The 27,478-nt window shown below is 58.2% G+C and overlaps 1 protein-coding gene across 1 annotated transcript in view; it reads right to left on the minus strand.

Annotated features, from left to right (window-relative positions):
* AJAP1 (adherens junctions associated protein 1) overlaps positions 1-27,478 on the minus strand; it is a 105,295-nt gene that overhangs the window by 55,865 nt on the left and 21,952 nt on the right. The window lies entirely within an intron of this gene.

Here is a 27,478-nt window from a genome sequence, read left to right on the forward strand (position 1 = left end):
GCTGGGCCCGGAGCTGTCACTGGGCCGGGGGACACTCGACTGTCACGTGAAAACCCAGAGCACAGTGGGAGCCACGTGGAAGGGCCCGGAGGCTGCAGGCTCACGTTCCCTCTTCCCCCAGCTCAGATAATTGAGGACTGATTATCGGTGTCATTCAAAGTCACTTCTCATCACCAACCTCGCGTCTGAAAGTTAAAATGAATCCAAAAACTTTAATGAGTGTCGCGGGTGGGTGGGGGAGGGTGTTCCGAGCACTAAGCCACCAGCCTGACAAGCTGCTCGAACCAGGCCTGGAAGGCAAGTGGGGTGGTTTTTCTCTATGCATCGCGTGACTTTCAAAAGGAATGAACCAGTGCGTGTGTGTCACTGTGAATGTGCACACGGGAGGGCCCAAGCGTGTGCTAGTATGTGCATGGGGCATGCACAAGTGTGCAAGTGTGTTGGTGTGTGTGTGAGACAGCAGGGCTGTGTCCATCTGAGTATGTGAGAGTCCGTGTGTGCGTGTGTGCCAGTGAGTGTGCAGGTGTGAGTGCACCCTGTGTCGGTTTGTGAGCGTGTCAGTGCGTGGGGTGTGAAGGTGCACCTGTGAGTGTGCCATGAGCATGAGAGGCCGTCTGCGAGCAGGCGCCCGTGTGCCCTGGGTGCACACGACAGCGTGGGAGTGCACCGGTGGGGAGCGTGCCCACGTGCGTGTCAGTGAGTGCAGCTGCGTGTCCACGCGTGTCGGTGCGCCTGTGCCTGTGGGTCCGCGTGTGAGAGCGTTTATGTACATGTGCATCCTGCCTGCACACCCCTCCTCCTTTAGCCCTGAAACTCCGCCTGACTCTCACCGGAACTTGGGAATGAGTTGGTCCCTTGGGTCGTCAGGACACTGAGAGAAACTCTTGCTAATGAGCACTAATTACCAAAAAGGACCAATCCACAAATAAAAAGGCCCCAGTTCCTAATCAGAATGAAAATGCTTCGCTGCAGAAATTAGGAACTGCTCATCAAGCTAATGCTTCCGCGGCATTTCTGCCGGTGTGCAGTTTCTCCGCACAAGTAGCCAGGCCCAGGGCGCCGTCCCCACGTGGAGGAAAGTAGGTCAGTATGAAGCTCCCTATGCACACCGAGGGCTCGCCCCCGCAGCCGCAGGTGGCCAGTGCGGTGGGAACCGGATTAGGGCCTCTGCTTCCCCCCCCCCGGCCCACACATCTGGGCAGAAGGCTGCCCAGGGGGAGGAGATGCTTCTCTGAGCAGGTGCAGGTCCTCACCAGACAGCAGGCCCCAGCAGGTACAGCCAGGTACAGCCAGCTACCACCAGAGCCCCACAGGTACAACCAGGCCCCACCAGGGCCCCCCAGATACAATCAGGTACCACCACTAGGGCCCCCCAGGTACAACCAGATCCCAGTAGGCCCCACCAGGCCCCACCAGGTACCACCAGGTACCACCAAGCCTTAGTAAGCCCCACGAGTCCCTACCAGATCCCAGCAGGCCCCACCAGGCCCCACCAGGTACCACCAAGCCTTGCTAAGCCCCACAAGTTCCTACCAGATCCCAGCAGGTACCACCAAGCACCACCAGGCACTACCAAATCCCAGAAGGCCCTATCAGGCCCCACCAGGCCCCAGCAGGTACAACCAGGTACCCCCAAGCCTTGCTAAGCCCCACCAGTCCCTACCAGATCCCAGCAGGCCCCACCAGGCCCCAGCAGGTACCACCGGGCCCCAGCGGGCCCCAGCAGGCCCCAGCAGGCCCCACCAGGCCCCAGCAGGTACCACCGGGCAGGCTGTATCAAAAGCAATGACAAGCAAACTTGCCTGCCATCAGGACTTGGAGAAATATTGCCCCAGGAAATTAAAATTACAGCACCTAGGCCTGTGCCTGGCTCCCCAGCATAACTCCACACATAGGATATTTCTGTGATTTTTCACCAATCATGGCTGTAATTGGTTACTATAGAAACCCCTTCATTTCCGAGACACCCAGCTGTTATGCAGAAAAACCAACCAACTGCAACAGAGGCAGGGGGAGGTCAATCTGTTTTTCCTCTTCAAGTCCAGCTTCTTCCTTTTTAAAGTGATTGATTTGTTCAGAGAGGGGGACAAAGGACAGGTGGACCAGCCAGGACAGAGGAAATGCGGGGGCAGGAGATACCAGGCCCACTAGCCTGTGTGTGCTCCCCAGAACCTCATGGTCCTGAGATGCTCTTGGGGACTTCCTGGTGAGACAGTCAACTTCTTGGCACAAGGAGGACTCGGCCACATCTCCAAGGACCCCAGAGCAGCAACCCAGGCCCCATCTCCTCATCCCTGGGGCTGGCTCTGAAACCAGGCGGAACTCAGGAACACTGTCCTCCTGGGCCCGCTCAGCACAGGGCTGGGGTCCCCAGGGCTGATCTCATCTCAAGAATACGAGGTTCTGGGAGGGCCTCACCCTGGGAAGGCATCCGCGGTACCATCAGCCACTCACCAAGACGGCAGGAGACCCCACCATCCGCAGGAGGAAGGTCCTGCAGGAGGATGCGCAAGCCATCGGGACTGTCATGCAACACACGCACTGGAGGGCCAGGCCACGGTGTGGGCAGAGGGGGCACCAGCTCCCCCAAAACTCTGGGGTATCCACAGGCCCCTTAAGAACATACTGCCAACTTCACGTGCACAAGGAGAGCTACACACAAAAAGACGGACCGTCCCACGTGTCGGCGAGGATGCGGGAGGTGGGGTCCTCCTGCACGCGGGTGGGAAGGTGAAACGGAAAACAGCGGGGCAACTGCCTGGAACCTGACACACAGGGTCACCATGGACCTGGCACTGCCACTCCCAGGGACAAATATCCATCCACGCAAAACCCTGTGCGTGAACATCCACAGCAGCATCACTCACAGTTGCCAAAAACGGAGACGACCCAGTGTCTACCGGCGGACGGAGGATAAACCAAATTTGTGCAGCTACACAGTGGAATGTCACTCAGCCTCGCCAAGGAGAGACGGGCTGATGCACACCGGGGAGGCCCTCGGAAGCATCACAGGAAGCGAAAGCGAAGGCTGCGTATTGTCTGGCTCCGTTTCTGTGAAACGCCCCAGCAGGAAATCCACAGAGGCAGCCAGATGACGAGGGGCTGGGAGGGCTGTGGGGTCCCGGGAGCTGCTGCCTGAAGGCCGTGGGTTGCTCTGGGGACAGTGGCAGTGGCTGCACCACGCTACGAATATACTAGAGCCGCTAAACTGCACACTTGCAAAAGGCAAATTTTGTGTGTGAAATATATCTCCATAAAAATCCAAGGGACCAGGCTGGAGAGGGGGCGAGTGCAGGGCACTGGGGGCCGATGCGGGTACAGGGACCCCGGTCCTGGCAGAGCCGGCCGCTCCGAGCGGCAGGTGTGCTGCAGTGGGGACTTGTCAGGCTCGTCCTCACTGGGACTCCCTGGGAGTGAGACTCAGTGGTTGCTGGAGCACCTCGCGGCCCACGCGCACACCCTGCGTGGACAGGCGGGACGGCGCTCGCCGGGCAGCAAGGGAGGAACAAACTCCTCAGCCACCCGCCACCCGGCTGCTTCCGAACGGGCACCTGCGGCAGCATCTCACTGTATTTTCTAGTTTGCAGCTTTCTTGCTTCTCTTCCTTCTAAATTCTTATTGAAATCCTTTTTCCCCCAAGAACAGTTTAATAAGATTCAGTGAATTGAGATTCAATTCTCTACCTTCTGTGTATTTTCTTCAAAGAAGAAAATCACTGTCAATTGAGGGAACAAAGGCATCTCTTCTACCTGAAGTTGCACCTTCCCCAAGCTGGGCGTGTGCCGTGTCTGCGACCCGGAAGCAGTTGGCGGCTGCCTTCCCGGAGTGACAGATGGTGGGACAGAGCCTGAGCCACCCCAGAATCCGCAGGATGGGATGGGACCTTGGAGCTGTCCCACAGGTGGCCAGTCCGCCCCAGTCCTGCCACAGAGACACCCCGCTCCCCATGTCTGCTCCTGGCTCTGGGGCCCTGGGGAACGACGCTGCCATGGGTGGGGTCGGCCGAGCATGGGCTTGTAGCTTCCGCTCTGCAAGCCCCAGTTTTTCCGTCATTCGTATGAGAGGGTTGGAGCAGGTGGGCCCTGAGGTCCCCGCCTCCCCTCCTCCCTTTCTAAGAAAACCTATGCTTCTGTGATCAATAATTCACACGGCACAGCTAGAAATGATTCCAGGGAAGCAGGTAGAACAGACACGCATACATTTGTTCTGGGACACGGTGGCTTCGTGCAAGTCCATCTTCTTCTGTGGAAGCCCCCCCCCAACCCTGACGTGGACGTTGCTTCACTGGGGGCCCAGGACTCACCCAGGAAGCCTCTGCGGGGTCTACCACCCCACCCCCACACGACCCCACGTCCAGAGGCTTCCTGACTCCCACCCCACTTCTGCTGGTGCTTCAATAAACCTTGTTTTAGAATAGTTTAAGATTCACCCCCAAAATTGCCAAAGAGCACAGAGAATTCCTGGACATTCACTTCCCGGTTTCCCCAGACGTCACATCTCGCATCACCTGGTACAGCTGTCACGGTGCATTACTGTTCACTACACCACACACTCGGCCGGGATTTTCCCCGTTTCCACTTAACATCCTTTTTCTGTCCCCGGATCCTGTCCAGGACACCACATGACATTTAGCCGTCACGTCTCTTTAGGCTTCTCTGGACTGTGACAGTTTCTCAGCCTTCCCTGGCTGTTGGTGACCCTAACGGTTCTGAGCACTGGTCAGGGAGTCTGCAGAATGCTCCTCTTCGGGGATTAGCTGGATGTTTTCTCATGGTTTGACCGGGGTTATGTGTTTTGGAGGAAGACCCCAGAGGGGACGCGCCCTTCTCATGGCCTCCTACCCAGGGCACCTGTACCTCAGCTGGGGAGGAGCACTGGCCAGGTGTCCCCGCCGGGTAGGTCATCGCGGCCCCTTGCCACATGCTAATCTTTGGAAGCAGGTCGCTAAGCACAGAGCATTCTCCGGGCGGGGGGCGGGGGTCGCTTTTCCTCTTACCCTTCGGAACTCCCGTATCTGACAGCGGGAGGGGGCAGGAGAGGTGGGACGGGCTGGTCCGCGGAGATTGCTGGGAATAAGGTCACTACTCTTCTTTTCCTCGGAACCTACCGTCCATGTTCCAAATGCTCCTGGGCTTTGGGAAACACACAGGGGGCTGGCGGCGGGGGCTGGGGGAAGCCTGAGTCCCCTGCCCCAGAAGGACTCCCGTCCTTGCAGGCAGAGCGCCTGTGCCCCTCCCCCCCATGCCTCCCAGGGAGCTGGGCAGAGCCCTGGAGACTCTTTCTCACGCAGGTTCAGATCCGCCCTCTCCTGGAACGAGGCAGCGCATTCCACCCCTTGCAAAGACACGGGACCAAAGGGCACAGACTTGGGGCCCGACGGAGCCGGTGGCCAGCCTCTCGTGGGGACACTGGCGGCCACACCCAACCCCTGACTTGGGGTAAGTCAAACTGCAAGCACGTTGAGCCCCTTTCTCACCATCTGATCTCCCTCTGCCAAAACACGTGTTTCACCAGGAAGACAAACGTGATGCTGGGTGGGAGGCGAGGTCTTGGTGCCTGGCGCGGAAATGGCCACACGACCCCCCAGGTCTCCTCCGATCCCACCGTGCTCCAAGGTCCCCACCACTTCCGCCCTTGGGAGCAAGGCCATTGCCCAACGCTGACCAACTTCCCTTCCTCTCCTCTTCCCACAACGGCCTGGCTCCCTGGCAGGAGTGAGCTCACCCAGGTCTCCCCGATCGCCACCAAGAAGGCGCAGGTGACGTCCCCCCGAAAGTCAGGGCAGAGACCACCTCCCGTACTCAGGGGACACAATCATCTCCCAGTCTCGGACCCCAGCCTCGGCTCAGGAAGGAAACACGCTTCCTTCTGGAAAGCAGCTCTGGTTCAATTTCCGCAATGAAAACACATTAAGCCGTGATTCACTTCAATGGCATTCCCAGCCTGCTGTCATCGTGCTGTCCTGTCACAGCCGCTCGGTGCTCTACGCCTTGATTTAATATGACTAAAAACAGCCCCCCTTCCAGGAAGGGAGCTCCAGGTTGCCTAGAAGGTTTTCATCGTCAGCGGCCCGAGCACTCCAGACGCGCATGCGGTCTTGGACTCGCGGAGAGGCGGCAGGACGGGGTGACTCGCTTGGCCTGGACAGAACCCTCCACAACCCCAGGAGGACTTTCCAAATCCCGGCACGGAGTCTCTGGTCACTCTCCTGTCCCACGGCTGGGGGCCTGGGATGCTCCCGACGCCCCTCCCCCAGGACAGTGGGGCTCGATCCTGCTCCAAGGTCAAGGCCCGGGAAGCTTCCCCAATCCCATCCCCAGCCCCGATAACGCCGACCTGAGCCCACAGGTGGAGTGGCCCAGCTAGGGTCACAGCGTGCTGGCCTCATGTCACCCGGTCCTAGACTCCGGGAACCTAAGATCCGTGTGCTCAGGTACTAGGTCCCAACAATCTCACGCCCGTGGGAACGGGGATATATTAGAAAAACTAGCTCAAAAGCAAAAATTTCTGAAACCTGAAACTGCAGTGACTCCATTTGTGTACCCGGCAGGTGCTGCCCCACACGCGTGGCACCCAGAGGCACGGTGGCCCCGGTGGGTCGCCTCGTCCTCCTGCAGAAGACCGTAACACATGGCATTCTGTGGTCCCGGGGGCCAGTCAGGTCTGTCACCGGTCTTATCTGGGGTCATTTTGTGCCCTGCCAGGGGACATTTAGCCATGTCTAAAGACATATTTGACTGTCACCATTCTGGGTTGCTACGGCATTTAGTGATAGGGGCCAGGGATGCTGCGGAACCTCCCACAGTGCAGATGCCCCCCCATGCCTCAGTTTCCCTACCTGTAAAACTGGGTGAACAAAGGCCCCCCCACAGCAGGGGTGTCCTGGGGACTGCACAAGGCATGTTTTACGCCTGGCTCTTTGTGAGCACTTGCAGGATCACCCAGGACCCTTCTGCTCCATTCCCGGCTGTCAGTCAAGCCCAGGGGTCCACCCTGCCCAGCAGCCCCGAGGCAGGGAGTCTGCAGCAACTCCGGGCCGGGGGCTGATGCTCGACAGCCTTTGCAGGTACGTGGAGGAGACTGAAGGATAGCAACGGCGCTGGCGTTCTGGTTGCCTGGGCAACGTGCCCGCGAGCATTCCGGAGGAGTGAAGTGGTGACAAGCAGTGGGTGGGCAGGACAGGGGTGGCAGTGTTCTCAGTCCCTGGGAGTGGGGAGCCCTGCGCTGCGTCTGCGGCTGAGCCCCCACTGCTGCGGCCAGGCTCCCTGTGCAATTCCGCTCTGGGATGGGGGAGGCCATCCCGGAGCAGCTGCCCACACGGCCCCCAGGTCCCCGAGACCCAGTGCTGTCCCTCCCACACCCCATGTCATGTCTGTGCTCTCTCCGAGCAGTGCCCAGGACGGGAGCAGCAGCTGCCCAGCTCACCTGCAGGCCTGCCATCCAGGTACCTAGGGTTGCCTCCCGCACTTCCCCTGGAGGTGGGGACAAAGGTCCCCGACGGGGCCCCCAGCATGAGCTGGCCCATCCTGGGGCCAAGCCCTGATGCCTGTCCACACCCCTCTAAGCAGAGGAGCAGACTCAGCCACGCCGGGCGTGAATCAGGGCTGCGCTGGAGCCTGCTGTCTGGCACCTGCATCCCCTGGACGTCAGCTCGGAGCAAGGATGCTCAGAAGGGCTCTAGAATGCCAAGGTCGATCCTGTACGTGCCGGCAGAGGTTCTCAGCTCAGCCTCACCTGAGAACGCCAGGGGTGGGGTCAGGAGGGAGTTCGCAGCTCGCTGAGACCCAGGCCCCACGCAGACCCGCTCAGCAGTATCTCTGGGCGCAGCGCCTGGAGCCCCCCCAGGTGCATCCAGGGCTGGGAGCGCCCCTGTTCCTCACTCAGACCTGGTTTAATCTCCCTTTACATCCATTTCTCACAGGAGATACAGGATGGGTGGCCGGGGGGGGGTACTACAGGCAGCCCCAGCGACAGGCGACCCTTCAACAGCAAAGGGGGCGGCGGAACAGGGGAACCTGCCAGATACACAACTGTAACACACAGCAGCCCTGGTGCCACGTGACGCAGCTCCTTCCAGAACTTGGAGCCCCTCGGCCGGGGCGGCCAGGCAGGAAGGTGCTGGGGGAAAGTTCCAAGCGCTCACACAGACACAAGGAATGCACACTTAACCGTGGACGCCACCCCGGAGAGGGCAGCGCGTGGACAGCAAAGGCGGCAGGATGCTAAAATAATACCCGCTTGGACTGAGCCGGAGCTGCCTGCCAGGCTCTGCGCTCTGCAGCGGTTGTCTCATGCCGTTCTCACGGCAACCCTGGGAGAAGAGCTGGCATTTACTCTCATCTTGCAGAAGAAGGAAAAACACAAAAATAGTAGCTGTGTCTTTTTCTGGAAGGAAGTCTCTTAAAAATACAGCCGAGAGAGGGAGATGCTTGGGGAGGTAAATACTCAGCCCCAGGGAGAAGCTCGCTCGAGGAAGGACGAGTCCTGCGAGGGTCATGTGTGCAGGGCTGTGCGTGGTCCCTGACATCGGGCAGCACATGCTCCTCAGAGAGAACACTCCAGTGTCACCAGCACGGCTTCCTGGTGATGGCACCACAGCTCGTCCCTGAGAGTCTGGTTCCCGGGAAGGGAACTGGGAATAAATGTCAGGTCGCCGCAGCCCCTCTGCCTTCACAGGAAATATCTATTTCTGTTTGGCTGCGATTGTTATGTTGGTATTTGCGAAACCCGGCACGTATGCCAGGCCCTTTCTCAGCCAGCCACGGAGGATGGGAGTGGCCTCTCGGGACACGCACAAGGCTGCTCCGTGGGTTTCTAGGATTCGCAGAGACAGGAAAAGAACCGATGGGGGGTGGGAGGTGGGGCCGGGAACGGAGCCGGACGGGAAAAAGACGGGTTCGGGGGGCTCAGGCGCCACACGGAACCCAATAACCACAGGCCTGGGCCCAGCCCATCTGCTCTCCTGGGCGCTGGGTGTGTGTGACGATGACGAGATGCCGGCAGGGCTCTCGGTAAAGCGCCCGGCTACACTGCTTAGCAATGAGCTCTCGGTAAAGGGCCCGGCTATGCTGCTTAGCAATGAGGAGGTGGCACCGGGCTCTGCCCACAGGAGGGGATGCCCCCAGGGCAGCCATGTGCCCAGCACGCCAGGGGGGAGCAGGGCAGTGGCCAAGTCTTGGGACCCCTGAGCTCTACGCAAACCTGCCCAGGCCGCTCCTGTGACCTCCAGAGACACCCTCAGACCATCCCTTAGGACAAGCTGGGGCGGGAGCTTCCTTCCTGGGGTAACCGCCGGGAGGGCTCAGTGCGGCTACACATGGTGGGTTCCCATATATCGGGGCACACGGGGAGGAAGACGGGATCTGGAGTTACAGGCCCGGCCAGGAACGGGCGTTGTGAAGAGGCTGGAGTGAGAGCAGTGGATACCGGACGGCCGGACACCTGGGAGGCAGGGGAGGGTGTGACCATCATGCAGAGGACGGGTGACAGAAGAGGGGCCTGCAGCCCACCATGGGTGGGGAAAAGCCCAGGGACCTGGAAGGTCCTTCTGAGTCTGTGGTCACTGGATTTCCGCAGGGATAACAGGCCGGCCCTCACGTGGTCACAGGCAGGCAGAGCCCGAAGTCCTCAGATGCCTTCTCCAGCCCACTGTGGTCCTCAGCCCTTCACACCCGAGTGTAAACGAGGCCTCCGCAGGGGGCCCAGGACCGTGAGGCTGGCGGCTCCTGCTCCTGAGAGCGGCACAGATCCGAGGCTGCCGGGGGCGGGGCTGTCGGGGCAGCACGTCCTGCAGCCTCTGGGCAGCCATGTGACATCCCACGTCCACGGTGGGAACAAGACAACTGTGAGTGGGAGACAAGCTGGGCGGCCAGAGCACGTGGGCTGTGACTCTGTCCCATCTCCAGCTAGAGTCCCCGTTTCCCCATCAAGAGAGGAAACGAAAAGAAGTGAGGCTCGGCTGCGTCACGGGTGCCTCGCAACCCCATCCCCAGGATCTCCTCCCGCCTGACACCCCACGCTGGTGCGGAGCGGGGCCGGCCACGGCCGCGGGGGCAGAAGGGGCCTGGGAGGAGCTGTCCTGAGGCAGATGTCACCGCTGTAACCACCATCAGAGGTTTCCCAGCCACTGTCTGAACACAAACCACAACGGAGAACCCCCCACCGACAGAGAACACAAAGTGAACCCGGCACAGTGCCTGGGCGGCTTTCCCTGGGACTCCTGCCCCCGCCCCACACCCAGCTCTGCACCACAGGGACCCGGCTAATCTGACCCCGTGCTGCACTCCCATGCTCAGTCATACGTGCCCCAATGCACGCACACACAGACATGCACACGCATACACAGACATGCACACGCACAGTCACATATGCACACACAGAGCACAGGTGCACACACAGGCACACCACACATGCACCTGGACATGCACATACACATATGCACATGCAGAAACACATATGTGTACACAGAAAGGCACATGCACACACGGAGACACACGTGCACGTGGATGCATGCACACAGAACAAGCACACACACATGTGCATGTGCACACACTAGTCCCCAGCTGTGCCTTTCCCAGTCCTCCCACGTTCCCCGCCACGGCCCTGCTATGCAATCTCGCCACCCTGGCCACCCCCTCAGGCACGGGTTGTCCCCTGGGTGTCCAAGTGAAGCGTCCAGGGCAGACACTGCTGGCATGAAGCCACCGTGAGGGCTGCTGGCTGGCATGGGGATGAGATGCCGTAGGTTGGGAGTTTCTTCCCAAAGGAGCACAGCAGAGCCCGGCCAGCAGGCGGCCCAGCAGCAGGAGCTCCCCTGGGGCTGGAACTTCTAGCTCTTCTGATGAGATCATCCCATCCGACCTGCTCCTGAGAAGGAGGTGTCACAAGAACTCTCCTGGAATGTCTGGAATGCGAACACCATTTCCAGGGAGCCCTGGAGTGCCTGGGCAGCAGCCCTGACTCCAAGGAGAAGAAATGCTGTGTCCTGGGAAGGCCGAGGCCCCTCGCTGACCAGGGCAGCACGCCCGGCCCAGGGAGGCCTCCCCGTCCCCCCCACCAGCCCAGAACACACGTGCCTCGGGCTCGGCTGCTGTGCAGGGCCACTGCGGATCACCTGCAGGTCATTTCGGAGAGCAGCTGGGCTTCAGACACTGAATTCTCCACTCAGGAGAGGGTTTCACGCGATTATCTAGAAAGGTCCCCCCAGGCAGTGGGGTCCCTGGTGAGCCCCCAGAACTAGAGATCAGAGAGCAGCTTCTCGCTGTCCTGCACTGGGCCCAGCCCCACCCGTCTCGGGGACCCAGGCTCCATCTCCTCCGTGCCCTCCAAAGATCCCGTGTGAGAGCCGTAATCCCCGAGGCGACAGCGCGGAGAGGCGGGGCCTCTAAGAGGCCAGCAGGGCCTGAGGCCCCCACGGGTGCACCGATGCCTTGTCTGGGAGTCGGTTCCCGATGAAAGGCTGAGCTCAGCCCCCTCCCGTCTCCCTCGCCCCCCGCCTTCCTCCACAGATGACGTGGCAAGAAGGCCCCAGTGTCGGCCCCTCAACCAGGGGACTTCCCGACCCCAGAACTGTGAGCAGTAACTCTCTGTTCTTTATGACGTGCCCAGTCTAGGCATTCTGGTCTAGCAGAAACAGCACAAAGCGGACTACGACGGGCCCTAATCATTTCCGACCTGAGACTGCAACTCTCAGACCCTTGACACCCAACGCGGTGGGGTGGGCCCCACTTGGGAAGGAAGGGCCACTTCACAGGCGGGTGGAGTTGGGCGCTGGTGCCTCCGAGGAAGGCGGGGACCCCCAGTCTTGGCTAGGGAGCCCTCCCCAACTACCCCATGTCCTCCTGTCCCTTGCCCTCACCACCACCTCCAGGAAGCCCTCTATGGGTTTCTCTCGCTGAAGCCCAGAGTCCCTCTGCATCAGCACCTGCCCCTGATGTCCCCTGGCCACGGGCTGCAACTCTGCTCAGCGCAGGGCCCTGGTCACTAAGCTGCTCATGGCACCTCCCCACTTGGGGGGCCTTTATGGCGGCTTCTCTGAGCTTTCTCAGTCCCCCCATAAAATGGGAGAGGAAACCAGCCCTGCCACCTCCCAGGGATGTGGCAAGGGGGAGGCAGCTCCCAGAAAACTGAAGTGCAGCCTGGGTAAGTATTTAAAGAGCTTGATTCTTATTTTAATATTAATTACGCTGTAATAGGAATGTTAACTATGCTATTAAATTTTATCTTCATCCAATTATTCAATAACCACTTAACGAAGCACTGAGAATGTTCTAGAAATGAGCACTGTCCCTTTGCTCTCCAAACCCAGCACATGGCACAGGGCCTGGCTCATACAAACATGTGTTTCATGATCATCCAGGAAGCACGTGGGTGGAAGAACAAATGAATAAATGAATGAATGAATTGGGAACAGGCATTTTAGCTGACAAGACCCAGAGGGAGGCCTGCGGTGGATTCAGCTCTGTGTGGGCAAGCCCGGAAGGCTGCCTGGAGGAGGTGATGGGTCTTGAATACTAGGTGGGAGTTCACTGCGGAGAGGAGGGTGGGAGAGCAGAGGGAACGCTGAGGCATGATTGGTGGGGTCCACTCAGAAGGCCCCACCTTGGTCACTTCCCTGTGACACACTCCAGATGCTGCCATCACCCTGGTGTAGGTTCAGAGCCCAGGGGGAGGGGCTGAAGGGGGACTCGAGGAGGAGGCAGGGGAGTGCCGGGCCGTGGGGCGGGGAGCCCGCCTGCAGCCTTCTCCACGGGACCGGAGGCAGCAGAGCCCGCAAGACCAGGGAGCTCTCATCACCCTGTGCGAAAGTCTCCTCGCTACCTGTGGTGGTGGCAGTCAGTCCTGCCACCACCGTCACTGCCAACAACGGGAACACGGGGTTGGCACAGCCACAGCGTCCTGCCTGGGCCAGGCTGCTCCAGACTCCCGCCGAGCACCTGCCCTGCCCCATTCTGGCCCCCAGGCCCCCCTGAGCCGCTCAGCAGCTCCTGCGTGAGGGGTGGCCGGGCTGATCTCCCCACAAGATGCCTACGGGCCAGGCGGGTCTGCAGTCATGGGACCCCAGAGAGCTGGTGCCCCAGATGCACCTGTGCCCTTCTCCTCCTGTCCTCTGACCCCATCCCTCCATCCGTGTCCACCCTGACTCCTAGGGTTGGCTGGTTACCTGTCTGTGCCACCCGAGCACAAGTCCCCACGTCTGCCTGGGTGTCCTGGGCCACAGTTCACCAGGATCCTGCTCTAGCGCCCAGGCTGTCCTGACGGAGCATCAGACCCGGCACTTAGGCCCTCTCCCCCAGACCCTCTCCCCCAGACCCTCTCCCCCAGACCCTCTCCCCCAGGCCCAGCCCAGGACGCAGGGCCGGCAAGTCCCCTGCCACCTGCTTTGGGCCCAGCCCACCCAGGGCCAGCAGGTGGTGACACCCAAGGGGCAGAGGAACCTGTCCCCCCACAAGCCTGCCCTGCTGTCTTCTCCTGGGAACTTGTCCCCCGGCCGCAGCCGGCCTGGTCTGGGAGGGAGGACTGCGCCAGGGCGGCTGGACGCTGTGGCCCCAGGTGCGCCTCCCTAAACAGGAGCGGAGTCCGGCCGGGGACCCCCAGCTGACTCACGTCAGGAGCACAACGGCTCTTCACCGTGGGTCATGCCACAGCCTGCCCACCTCCGCTCCGAGCCTGGGGTGGCGTCTCGCCCGCCGGCTCTCCCAGCCCCAGCCTCAGCCCTCGCACCCTGGCTTCGGGCGCTCAGCGGCCAGGCGGACGCGGCCTGTCCCTCTGCGGGAGGGGCCAGCCCAGGAGACACGGGGGCCGGACCGGGCCAACAGCCCAGTGCACGGGGCTGGCCTGGGCCGGCGGAGAACGCACTGCCAGCCCGAGTTCCCTGCTCCTTGAACAAGAAGTCACGTGGACTCAGGCAAAGACGTACCTTCCTCGGACACAGCGGCCAGTGGAGGCTCCTCTCCCACCAGAAACGGCCCCAGGACATCTCGTCGTGTTGAGAGAACTCAGGGAGTTCTGTTCCTCCCTGAGGACCGGCTGTGTGGCCTGGGGCAGCTGTGTGAGCTCTCAGTGTCCCCATCTGTGAAATGGGCTCCACAGTGCCTGTCTCCTGGACTTCGATGAGGATTCAGTGAGACAGTGTCCACCGAGGTCCAGGTGCAGCAGATGTCCTCTAACAGGGACGGGCACGGCGCAGCCACCAGGCCAGAGGCGCAGACAGAGCAGCACGGACGTCATCCCCCCGTGTCGCAGCCAACTCCGCCAGGCCCGTGGGGACAGCTCCTGCCGGTGGTTCCACCGGGAAGAGAGGATGTAGCCCCGGGGGCTGCCCGCGGCTGCCCCACGAGACTCTCGTCCTTAAAACAAGGGGCCGCACCAGTCGCCGAAGCTCCGGAAAGACGTGGACACCTCAGAGGTGGACGCTGCAGACCCAGCCCAGCACCTGAGGCCGCTCGGTGACGGGAGGTGCGAGCGGCCCTGCTGAGGGCCGTGGTCTTGCTCCAGAGCCCCAGAACCCCTGTCGCACGGGCACAGCCCCCTCGGGCCTCTTCCACCCCGGGCAGCGCTGGCCGCACCCCTGCCCGTGCCTCCAGGGAAGGGCCGGCTGCCCGTCTCTGTCGGAGAGCAGGGAACCCTCACCTCCACTTTCCCGAGGGCGCCCCGTGCTCCAGCCCTTCGCCGGCTCGTGGGGGGGCTGTGCGAGGCTCCACTCTCCTTGCCAATAAATCAGAAAATAGGCATTTTAGGTGCGACAAATTGCTTGTTCAGTTGTTAATCGGGCAACCCTTTGGCAGGGGAAAACAATTTAACCGCCTTAATCAGCTGAATTCACACCAGGCGCGCTGTTCTGATTTATCGGTAATTGTCTCGGAAACCTCTTCGGGGGCGAGGATGTCGGTGCCTTTCTCCCTCCCTCCCTTTTCCCTGTTAGGGAATGTTCTGGATGCCCAGATCCCTCTGCGTGACCTCGGGAGCGGCCCGTGGAGCATGGGGAGTGCCCAGACCCGAGCGGGGCGCGGGCTCCAGGGACAGGATGCGGGCGGGGGAGGCTCTCAGACCGCCCGGCCTGGGCACTCGCACGAGAGCTGCTGTTCCCAACGTCGGATGCTGACGGGGCACCCTCTGAGGGGGCAGGGCCGGGCAGCCCGCCAGGTGCCTCTGTGCCTCAGTTTCCCCATCTGTAGAAGGGGAATGATGTGCTTAGGGACCTCCCGAGAACTTCGAGAGTTGATATGATTCTAGCGTGTGGGAAATCTCCATGGCAAGGAAAACAATGAGAAAAACAGCAGATCAGGGTCCTTTTGTTTTCCAGAATTGTTTTCAAGTTAATCACTTGTTTGTTTTTAAGTGAGAAGCTGCACCTTGAATGTTTCCACTAAATAAGACCATGTTTGAATGTCGCCCAGGATGTTTAAGTTTCTCGCAGGCTGCATCTCACCTGACGACTTCAGTCTCTCTCTCCACCCCCCCCACCTCCTTCCTTTCTTTTGGTCCCAGCTGCCCGTCTGCATCTGCCCACTCGCACCCACCAGGGCCGCACCGAGAGCCAGGAGGACCGTGACTTCTGCAGGCTGGAGGACACACAGGGACAACGGGCCCTGCCTCGCCCAGAGGCAGCAGTGGGCGTCCCTTCCACACCAGGAAGAGCAGGTCAGACATTGTAGAATGACGGTTCTGGCCGAATGAGCACGTGAGCAGCTCTGCTTTTTCATTTCAATTCATGGATATCAGCACAATCGCAGTGAGAAAGAAATTCCTACCTAAGGCCTCGTGCTGAGACAGGCTCGGTGGAGGCCTGGCGTGGGCTTCTCTGCTCCTCAGAACTGGTGAGTTGGCCAGAGAGTGGGGTTTGTCCTTTTACTGCTTATTGAAACCGAGTCCCTGCAAGTGTGGGGTGCCCCTTCGGGAGACGGGGTTATTCTGGGAGCACGAAGCAAGGAAAGGCCTTGCCCGGGCTCTCAGGACAGAAAGAGAACTTGAACCCAGCTCCGGCTGGGGAGAAGGAAGACCACGGGAAGCAGCAGGGCCTCCAGGCCCTGCAGTTCTGGGCCGAGCTCCAGCTCAGCCCACCTCACTTCTGGACGTCCAGCTGCCAGACCAGGTGGGAACAAACTCCGGCTGTTCTAAGCCTCCCCACGGTGGTGTTGTGTTAAGGCACCCCAGGAATCCGACACGGTTGCAATCACTTGACACGCGGTCCCTGCATGGGGGCCCTACAGGCTGCAAGGACGGAGCCAGGGTGAGGCCGAGTCACTCCCTCAGCCCAGCAGCCTCGCGCCTGGCGCAGGGGAAACACAGGGGAGGAAAAGGCCCCGCCCTCAGGCTGCAGTTTGGGTTTACGCAGAGAAAGCTGAAGTCGAGCCCTAAAGAAAAGGGTCCTTTCAAGTCTGATGTGCATTCAGTGTCTGCTCAGGTCCCCCTGTCCCCTGACACTTCCTGCCATCCCCAATCCTGGCAAGGAACTGCAATGACCAAGACCCCAGCCCCGCAGTCCCAGGTTGACCAGACGGCTGATCTGATCACAGGCCACAGACAACACCTGCCCCCATGTGGGGTGCGCACCAGGGCAGCAGCAGGGGTCCCCCACCGTGCACACTAAGAGGGTGCCAGGGAGTGGTCTCCATGGAGCTTGTCAGTCTGCTGCCTGGGCCTGGGCAGCACCCCTGGCGTGGGGTCCTGGTCCCCAGTCCCAGGAGGGAGCTCCGGCTAGCAGCAGCCACAAGGCAAGACACGGAGCTGGGTGATCCGTCACTGCCGCTGGCTGGGGCCATGGCTGCCGCCAGCCTCCAACAAATTGTGAAATACAAATTGTTAGCAGCTTGCAGACCCTTTGCAAATAAACCATCTCAGCGAGGCATTAAAAGACCCCTAAATAAGCATCCTCGGGAAGGTGGTGGCACGGGGAGCTTGTTTATATCCTTCCTGCCTGACACTTGTTCCGTCAAAGGGAGGCTGCTCTCATCCCCGTGGAGAGCGACGCAGGCAGCATTTAAAATGCAAAGATCTGCTGATTTTTCATACAGAATTATACAAATGGAATCGCTCTTCCATTTTATGATTGAATTAGGTAATGTATTGACGGTGCAGAAAGAACCAAGGTTACGTCCTTGTTTTCCATGATTTATGGACGTGGAGCATTTCCTAGCTTCTGGTCTGGACACAATCACGCTAACGACGTTGTGCCTTTGGTGCCGGGGAAGGCTGGCTGTGACAGCGACACTGGACACTGGGTGGATCAGAGGGGCCGTTCTCGGGTCCCCCAGAGGAGCCCTGCTAAGAGAGAAACTCCGGCTGCAGGAGGCTGGCTTTGTTGTTCTGGCTTTTTTCTGCTACCATGATGACTTAGGACGACAAAAGGCAAAAGACAACAGCTTGGGATCAGGTCTGCGACTCTGCTCTCTGAGGCTGCCTATGGGCCCGGCTGTCCAAAGGACAAAATCCGCCGGCTCTTGCCTCCGGGAGCCTTGTGGCCCCTTTGGCAACTCTGGGGAAGAAGGACAGGGCACAGCCACGAGACCGGTGCGAGGCGGGGGAGTTCAATAGCTCGTGTGATCCCACTGAATGGAGCCTCCATCGTCACATCTGCTGTGCACGTACGAGCGGCCCTCGGGCGAGTGGGCACCTCCACGCCCCTGCGCTCCATCTGTGAAATGGGGGGAAGCTTGTCCGCTTGGAATGATTAAGACATAGATCTGTCTGGAGGCAGGTGAGAAGCCAGAGGTGCTTGCAACAATGTTCTCATCTCAGGATTCTACCCAGGAAAGGCAATGTCTAAGCAGCAGTGACAACGAGCTCCTGGAACCCAGGGCTCCCTGGGAATGTAGTCAAGGTGCTCCCCACCAGCCAGGCTGGCCATGGAGCCAGTGCCCCCGGCCTGACCTCTCTCTGCTGCGGTGCATCACACCGACGGCCGGGAAAGCAGGTGCCCGTCAAGGTGGACGTGCAGTTCCCAGACCCAGGCCCGAGGGGCGTCTTGCAGCCTACTCCTCCCGCCAGCCCTGTGAACTCTTAAACCTGGGCACATGCTGAGCCAAGAGCAAAAGGAACGAAAATGGTTCCCACGGAGGAAAATTACCAGCTCATTAACAGCTGCCCCCAAACAGCTGGGGATACAACCCCAGTCCCGCACACGCAGACGGCAGCAGCATTTCTCAATCTCCATCTCTGAGGATGGGCCAGAAACCAGCTCCACCTGCAACCACGGGGTGGGCCTGGACGCACCCAGCCCTTTCGGATCCGAGGCCGGCCCTTCCAGGCCTGGTACAGGCTGCTCCCTGGGCTTCCTCCCCGCTCCCTCTCTGTTTCTCATTTCTCCCCCTCACCCCACCCCGTCTGTCTGTCTGTCTCTGACAAATGCCTACCCATCCAACGCTGCCTGGGAAGCCCCTCCCCACGCACACTCCGCACCGTGCCCCAGCCCCTGCACATCAGCCTCTCCGACCGTCTCACGTGGCACCTGCCCAAGTCCCACCCCGGCCTCTCTGAGGGCAGTGGTGGCCATTGCCCACCCCACCCAGGAGCTGGCACACAGGCAAGACCCTCGAATGGCTGTGCTGATTTTCAGCCCGTGCGTCCCATGGAGACATCCCAGGCTCTGAGTCCAGAATATTTCCAAGGGTACCTGGGAACAGGACCTCGGACACCCAGCACAGCAAACAACATTCTTTAAAACACTGCAACGGCCATGCTTACATCTCTCTGCTCTGCTGAGTCTACAAGGTCACGTTTGCCTTCCCACATGCTAATATCCCGGGGGACCCAATGAAACAGATGGGCTGGCTCTGTGGGCAGAGTGGGGTCCCCCCACCACAGCACCAGCATCACCTGGACACTGGTAGGAAATGTACACACTCGGGCTGTACCCAGACCACCGAATCTGAAATGCTGGGGCAGCTCAGGAAGCTGCCTTTTAACAAGACCCCGGGGCATGCCGATTCCAAGCTCCATGGGCTGAGGAAGAACACTGGCTGATCTTCCCTGAGCACTACAACAGGCGCAATGCCAGGCACACTGTGGCGTCAATCAATGTAATCCTCCCATGCCCCTAAAGGACAGATGCTGATATTAACCCTAATCTACAGGTGAGGGAATGAGGCACAGAGAGGGTGAGTAATGCACCCAAGATCACACAGCAGGTCAGAGTCCAAACTTGAACCCTGGCCATCTGACTCTAAGCATTGGGTCTCTGGCAAGGGGTAGCATTAGAGCCTACACATGGTGCAGCTGGAGTCCCAGGGGCAGAGGAAGCACTGAGGACCTAGGCTGACACAAGGGAGATGGACAAGGGTGCAGCCTCACTCGTTATGGAATTATCACCACCACCATTATCATCATCACTGTCATCATAATCATCATCACCATGACCATCATCACCCTCACCACCATCACCATCATCACCACCATCAACACCATCACCACCATCCTCACCATCTACCATCATCACCATCATCACCCTCACCACCACCACCATCATCATCACCTTCACCATCTACCACCATCACCATCATCATCACCATCCTCACCATCATCATCATCACCATCACCATCTACCACCATCACCATCATCACTACCATCAACACCATCACCACCATCATCATCACCTTCTCCATCTACCACCATCACCACTATCACCACCATCCTCACCATCTACCATCATCACCACCATCACCCTCACCACCACCACCATCATCACCATCATCATCATCACCTTCACCATCACCACCATCCTCACCATCTACCATCATCACCATCATCATCATCATCATCATCACGGCCACCATCATTACCACCACCATCACCCTCACCACCATTACCATCATCATCACCATCATGACCATCACCATCTACCATCATCACTACCATCATCACCATCACCACAATCATCACCACCTACTGTCATCATCTACCATCACCACCATCACCATCATCACCACCATCACCATCACTGCCATCACCATTACCACCATCATCACCATCACCATCTACCATCACCACCATCACCATCATCATCATCTATCATCACCACCATCACCATCATCACCACCATCACCACAATCCTCACCACCTACCATCATCATCACCATCATCTCCACCATCACCATCATCACATCTACCATCACCATTATCACCATCACCACCATCATCACCATCTACCATCATTACCATCACTATCATCACCACCACCATCACCACTATCATCACCATTATCATCACCACCATCACCATCATCACCATCTACCATCACCATTATCACCATCACCATCATCATCACCATCATCACCATCACAACCATCACCATCACCACCATCATCACCATCTACCATCATCATCATCATCACCATCACCACCAGCATCACCATCACCATCACCACCATCACCATCACCACCACCACGATCACACTTATATCTAAAACCCCATAAAGTGCTCAGCACAGCCGGGTGCCTTTGGGAGCTGAGGGGAGGATACAGGAAACACACAACGCAGTGTTGGGTTGGCTGGAGATCACCACTGTGGAATAGCACAAAACCAGGCAGACTCTGTGCAGGTTCCACAGAGCTCAGACAGGGCCACGAACCCCAGGGATGGTGAGTGGAGACACAGGAGGAGGTGGGGCCTGGGCTGGGCTAGGAGGGGGGAGACACACGGAGGAAGGTGGAAGCTGGACAGTGGCCAAGCACAGCTGGGAGTGGGCAAAGCATCTCTGAGGTTTCAGAGCAGGGAGGTACTATTTTAGCAACAACAATATCAGCAATGATCACGCATCACCGGTGGAGAACCCAGCCCTGCGAGGCCAGCACCTCCGCATTGCATGGGTTCTAACACGCACGCTGCTTGCACGTTTACCACGTCTGAAACCGGCAAACTGGGACGTGTGGCCAGTCCAAGGCACCTCCGCATCCACAGGCTGTGGTGTCATCAGTGGATCTGAGCTGATTCCCTGGCTTGACCCCAGCCCCAGCACTTTCCGGCTGTGTGGCCTTTCCAACTCCTTCCCGTCTCTTTGCCTGATTTCCCCATCTGCAAAATGAGGACCATCGTGGGGTTGCTGCGAGGATTGACCAGAAGAACTCAGAGCCGTGCCTGGAACTAGCAGGCCTGAGAAAGGCCGCAGGTACCGTGATGCTCTTCAATGTGCAGGTGGAGAGACTGAGGCAGAGGACACGTGCAAACTTCCTGAGATCACAGAGCTATGCACTGCGCCCCACTCCGGTCTGTGTGAGCCAAGCGTGTGGCCTTCCTGCACACAGCCTGCCTGTCCCCTAGAGCGGACAGAGAGGGGACACAACGTGCAGATCCAGGGAGGCCTTATATTGCCCAGCGCCCAGGATGGGTGCAGGGCTTTGTCAGAATGACAAGGAAAACTACTCTGCCCCTAGGTGTGGCCTCCGTCTGAGCCTGTGCTCTCTGCCCCAGCTGGACCTGCCTGGGCGAGATGAGCGGAAACGCCCTGAACACAGACAGAACCCAGCCCTTGCGCAGGCCTGGCTCACGGATCCCCAACACAGACATGAAAACTGCCACCCTGGGCCATTCCGCGGAACCCCTGGCTGTCTCATGGGTCTTCCCAGAGGGCGGCCCTCAGGCGGGTGTGGCTGGCACTCCCGCCTCCCTCTGGCGGGCACCCAGCCTCCTTCCCTCCGCCTGGGGCTGGCGGAGGGGGACGCCGGCAGTGTGGCCCAGTTGACATTCCTCTCCCTCGCAGTCTGTGGCAATTTTGCACACTGTCCGTGCTGCTGAAAACACGGGCTTCCAAAGGGCTTTACCAAACACTGCGGGCATTTAGCAGGCTGTGGGCTGACAGTGGGGCATTTCATCAAACTGTCTGAAATAACACTTGATGTTTGTCCAGTCTAGACAAAGGGATTTTGTATGAGTTTGGCTGTTTAATCTAAAAACTGCACCTGTCTCTTTGATTTATTTAACTCTCCCCCCAGGATTTTAAACCAATAACGGGTGCTAGAGAACACTCCATTTCAAACAGAACTTGCTCGGAAGTTTATCTTTGCTATATTTCCAAATCCGCCTGCATTCGAATGCCAAAGGCCTATTATTTAGTTCATATATTGTCCAGGTTATAAGGCACTAAAACGTAATCCTGCAAGAAAAGCTCCATTCCTACTCTGCTTCAGCCAAAAGTCCGTATAAAAATGCCACCGGAAAGAGGCCTGCGATGGAATCCAAGATCCTGCGTAGCAATGCGACATTGAACTTCATCATTCTTGTTGGGGTGGAAACGCATTTTATAAGTTTATATATAAATTCTCAAGTACACCTGAAAATATAGCTGTTCATTCGCTTTATCCAAGAAGTCATCCAGGCCCAGTGTTTGTAGCGGACCCCAGGGTGGCTTTGCAAGAGAGAGAAATGGACATCAGTGGCCGGGATGGAGGCCAGAGACAGGGGCCCGCAGCCTGCGGAACAGTCACCGCGTCACCTCCACCGAGGCAGGATCTGAGCACTGCCAGGGTGTAGGAGCCCGGCTGACCCACCCCTGTCTTCGTGGCCTCTGTCTCCTATAGGAGGGGGTGCTGGATGGAACAGTGACCCCACAATGCCTGTCCACCAGCACCCTCAGACTGTGACCTTATTGGGATAGAAGGTCTTTGAAATGAGCTTACCACGAGGTCCTACTGGATTTTGGCGGGCCCTAAATCCAACGGCCAGTGTGAGGGTTAATTTTACTCAACTTGACTGGGCTACAGGGGGCCGGATGCTTAGTCAAAGGTCACTCTGGGTGTGTCCGTGAGGCCGCGTCGGGTGAGGCTGACGTTCAAATCGGTGCACTGAGTCCAGCAGACGGGTATCCCCAGCCTGGGGCCTCGTCAGCAGGCGGAGGCCTGAGCAGCAAAGGCTGAGTGGGGGGCGCGCTCTCTGCCCTGAGCGGGGACACTGGCCTTCTCCTGCCCTCAGACGCAGACGGCAACGCTGGCTCTTGCTGAGTCTCGAGCTTGCCAGGGGCTTCTGGGCTACAACCGGGCCATTCGCCCTCCTGGCCCTCGAGCCTACAGACTTGCACTAGAGCTTACGCCGTCAGCTCTCCTGGGGGACGGCTCACTGGCTTCAGACCTCGTGGCTTCACAGCCTCTGTAATCACGTGACTAATTCTTTGTAAGTCTCTTTACACACATGTGCACGTGCACACCTTGTGTTTCTCTGCAGAAACGCAACTAATACAACCGGTGTCTTGACAAGAGAGGAAAACAGACACACACAGGCCACATGAAGATGGAGGCAGAGATTGCTGTGAGGTGTCCACAAGCCAAGGGACACCAGAGACTGCCAGCGACCACCAGAAGCTGAAGTGCCAGGGAAGGGTCCTCCCCATGGATTTCAGGAACGTGGCCCTGCAGGCATCTGGGTTTGACTTCTGGCATCCAGTACTACAAGATGACACATCTCTGTCATTTTAAGCCACCCAGTTTATAGTACTTTGTTAGAGCAGCCGCAGGAACCTAAGACAGACCCCGAGGTCCCGAGTCACTTATTGTCTGGGGCCCCTAACAAAGAGCCCTGAACGTAAGTGCCATCAATTCACTCACCAGCCAGACGGTCACTGCATGCCTGCCGGGTGAAGCACACAGCAGGTGGGACGGTACCGCATGCTACTGAGCGGAATCGTGATATCCGGCAGTGGGTTGCTAAGGGTTAGGTGTGTTTGAAATAGGGTGCTTCTCTGCACGACTTGAGGAAGCTGGGGGTGCTGGCAGAGAGCTGCCTCCCCAAGGCCAGGTCTCGGTCAGCAGCTTGCCCTCAGCCTCCCTGGATGAACAGTTAAGGGCATGCATGTCTCATGGTATGGTTTCAATACATGCTGTGTGGCCTTGGACAAGTTACTGAACCTCTCTGTGACTGTTTGCTTATCTGTAAAATGGGAGTTAGGACTGAACCCACTGAATGGTTATGAGGATTACGTCAGAGGTTTCAAGTCAGGCACACCTGTCCCATGGTCCTGAGTCAGTAAGTGTTAGTGACTATTCAAAACCCTCCGGATGGAGCAACTGACCACGGCTGTAGACGAACTCTAAGGAGGCCCCTGGGGTCCCTACCTCCTGCTGTTCAGCCTTAGATGGTCCACATCCTCGGTGTGGGTGGGACCTATGACTCTCTTCTAACCAATAGGAAACAGCAAAGGGGGTGATGTCACTTCTGTGATAATGTTACATAAGATGGTAACACCCATCTTCCTAGGGACTCTCCCTTTCTGGCTTTGAAGAATCAAAGTGCCTTGCCATGTGCTACCATTCAGAGAGGGCCACAGGGTGAGAAGCTGACAGTCAAAGGAAACTGGGCTCTTCACCAGGCAGCCTTCAAGAAACTGCAAGCTTCCCACAACCACGAGAGTTTGGCAGCATGTCCTTCCCTGGCCAAGCCTCAGATGAGACCACAGCCCCAGCCAACATCCTGGGTGCAGCCCTGCACAGGGCCCGACTAAGCCACAGCCAGACTCCTGACCCAGAGAACGTGTGAGACAGTTAATGTGCCTTGTGGTCCTTTGTTAGGCAGCAATAGAGAACTCACAGTCCTGGACCAGACTCGCTGATGTTTGTGATACAGTTTCAAGTGCTCACTGCTACCCAGCACCGTTCTAAGTGCTTTGCAAATACTCCTTCTTCCTCAACTGTACCTGAAGGAATCCTGTGACTTTCAGGCCACAGGAAGGAATCATAAGGGAGCTGGTAATTCAATGTGGCCCCTAGTGCTGGAGAAAGGGATGTCCCATTACTGTCTTGCTGGCAGGACCATCCCACTGTGAGGGGAGGTGTATTAAACCCCCCCCGGGGATGCTGTCCCATCACCTGCCTGCAGTAGGGCAGATGCACGCTCACCGAGCCACCAAGAAAATGTGCTGCTCCTGAAAATGGCACGTACTCCACTCCACCCAGCATTGATATTTCTTATGCAAATTAACAGATTGGCAGTCTGATTGGAACCAATAGTTGGCTCCGGGACCACAATGGACAGAGAAGAAAAGTGTGTCATTTTCAACATTTCTGGCATATATCTAGCTATTGACTCCTAATGACCTGAACACACGCAATGTTTTGTTTTTCTGGAATGCCACGTCATTGTTCACTCAGAGCATGAGCTGGACTATCTTCCACCCCATATGAGTGTCTGCTGCCTGACTTTTAAGAGAGTTTCTCCTGCTCACCCCGGCATTGTGCCCACTGCACGGCAAGCCTTGGTTTCAGATGTTAGATTCTTTAATCCTTCCTTCCCATCTTAATCCCTTCTCTGTCCTCTGTGTGGCATCACAGAGTGGGCCAAGAGAGGGGCGGAGTCCCCTCTGGGAAGAGGAGAGAAAGCTGCTGTCCAGCTCCTGCAGAAGCCCTCCTGCATTTGAAGGGTTCATTTACTGCAAATAAAAGCAATTAATCTTAGCAGCATGCTCAGCAGGCCGGCCGCACACACAGGGCAGCCTCTCTATTAGTAGAAGCCAGGGGTGCGAGGTCAGAATCCTCAACCTTTGGGAGCCCTGCACATCTGAAACGTGCATGAAATTCCAGCCCACACCGACTGGCTGCTAGGATGTCCCTTGTGCAAGATCCCTGTCACACGTCACTCGACCAGGACTTACCAACCAACGCAGGTAAAATTGATGGCTGCACATCAGGGGCATTTTGGTTAATTGCTTTTATTTTTTTTAACTTCTGGAGCCAACACAATTGCATGTATTTGTCCTACTCTTGGCAAATTCAATAACGCAACACTGAGTTTGGCATCCAGCAGCTGCAACATCCAGTTGCTATTCTCTCCTGCTTGGCCCCCCGATGCAGACGCTGACAGAGAAGACCTGTTCGAAGGATGTGCCGTCCCCAAAGCCCGGACAACAGACAAGCCGGGCACCTGAGAATCCTCCATGTCCCTCGTGTCCATCCCCACGTCGTGTCGTTACTCTGTGGCTTGGATTTCCCAAGGAACAGCTTCTCTTCCCTGGTCTCACGTGACTTGAAAGCTGACTTCCCGGAGCCCCTCAGGCAGCCTTGGCTTCACTGTTTCCGAGGAGGGACAGCGCAGACGTCGGCATCTGGGCCCCGGGAGGCCAGGAGCGAGGGCCAGAGTCACTCGAGCCAGCTGGACAGGAAGCTTCATGCCCGATGACGCACCCAGACGCATTTCAGAAGCCAGCGGCCTCTTCTGGATTCCTTTGCCAAAGTTTGGATTCTACTGATTTGTCGTAAATAAACTCAATTTTCGCTCCCTTCACACAAATCATCTTTTTTTGGAACTGGTTAAAAAAAAAAATAAAGAACGAGCAAGTGCATAGAAGATGAGGAAACCAGAGGAGCGTGACTAATACCCTGGCCCCCAAAATGACATGTGGAGGCAAGGCCAGTGCCCACCAGCCCCTGTGGCAGTGAGTGACACCAAGACCCCCTCCCGAAGCACATGGCCTGTCCAGGAGCTGAGGAGGAGAAGGAGGAGGAAGTAGAGGATGAGCAGCCAGCAACCTACAGCGGTGGCTGTCCCCGCACGAGCCACAGGCAGGTGTCCGCCCCTGCGGGAATGGGAGACTGCAGGCCGCTACTTTGTAGCAACCCCGCAGCAGGCTGCAGATTGCCTTGCTGGTGGATGGAGAAACCACGCACCATCTCCTCTCCTAAAATTTCTGCCAACAAGCCCTTCAGGGCAGAGTTAAGTGGCTTGGGCTCCACCACTATCACCTGCAGGATCACGCAAGGCACCTGCTCCCTGGTGTAAGCCACGTCGTGTTGTAAAACACTGAACTTTGCCCAAGAGCACTCAGGCCTTTGCCCTCGGCTCCTGGACGGCGTCTCCAGGCCCTTGGCATGTCCTGCTTGGTAAGAACATCTGCGTTTGCCTGGCGGCCTTGGCCATGGGACAGTCTAGCAACGAGACTTGGGGTGGAAGCTCTGGGTCACACAGTATCTGCTCCCTCCCCAAGTGGCTGGAGACTGAGCTCGGCCACGCGGACACTCAACCGGCTCTGTAAGAAAAGGCCCCCGTAAGCCCTCTGGACATTGAGGCCAGGGGGGCTTCCCTGTGCGCTGTCACCCACTGTTGCCAGGAAAGTGACGTGTCCTGACCGCACAGGGACAGGATGACTGGAAGCTCTGCGTTTGGAGCCCTCCCAGATCCTGCCCTGGGCGTCTCCTCCCTCGGCCGACTTTAACCTGCATCCTTCCCCTGAACAAACCACTCCTGGGAGTAAACAGCTTTCAGTGAGCTCTGCGAGTCCCTCTAGGGAATTATAGAGACTGCGGGTGTCCAGGGGCCCCTCGGACACTGCACCTGGTGTCAGAAGTGGGAGTGGTCCCGGGACCCTGAATGCTATGGCTGGCAGGGACGTGAAGGTGGCCCTGGGGACGACTCCCTCTCCTTGGGCACAAGCACACTCCCATCGCTGCACGGGGAGGACAGGAGGGCACAGGTGCTGCTCTGCCCCCACCTCCAGTCCTGAGGGCTCCAACCCCCGGGTGTCACTGCTGAGGGACAGCGTTCTCAAGCCTGTAGGAAGACGG

Source organism: Lemur catta, chromosome 3 (genome assembly GCF_020740605.2).
Source record: "Lemur catta isolate mLemCat1 chromosome 3, mLemCat1.pri, whole genome shotgun sequence".
Lineage (NCBI taxonomy): Eukaryota > Metazoa > Chordata > Mammalia > Primates > Lemuridae > Lemur > Lemur catta.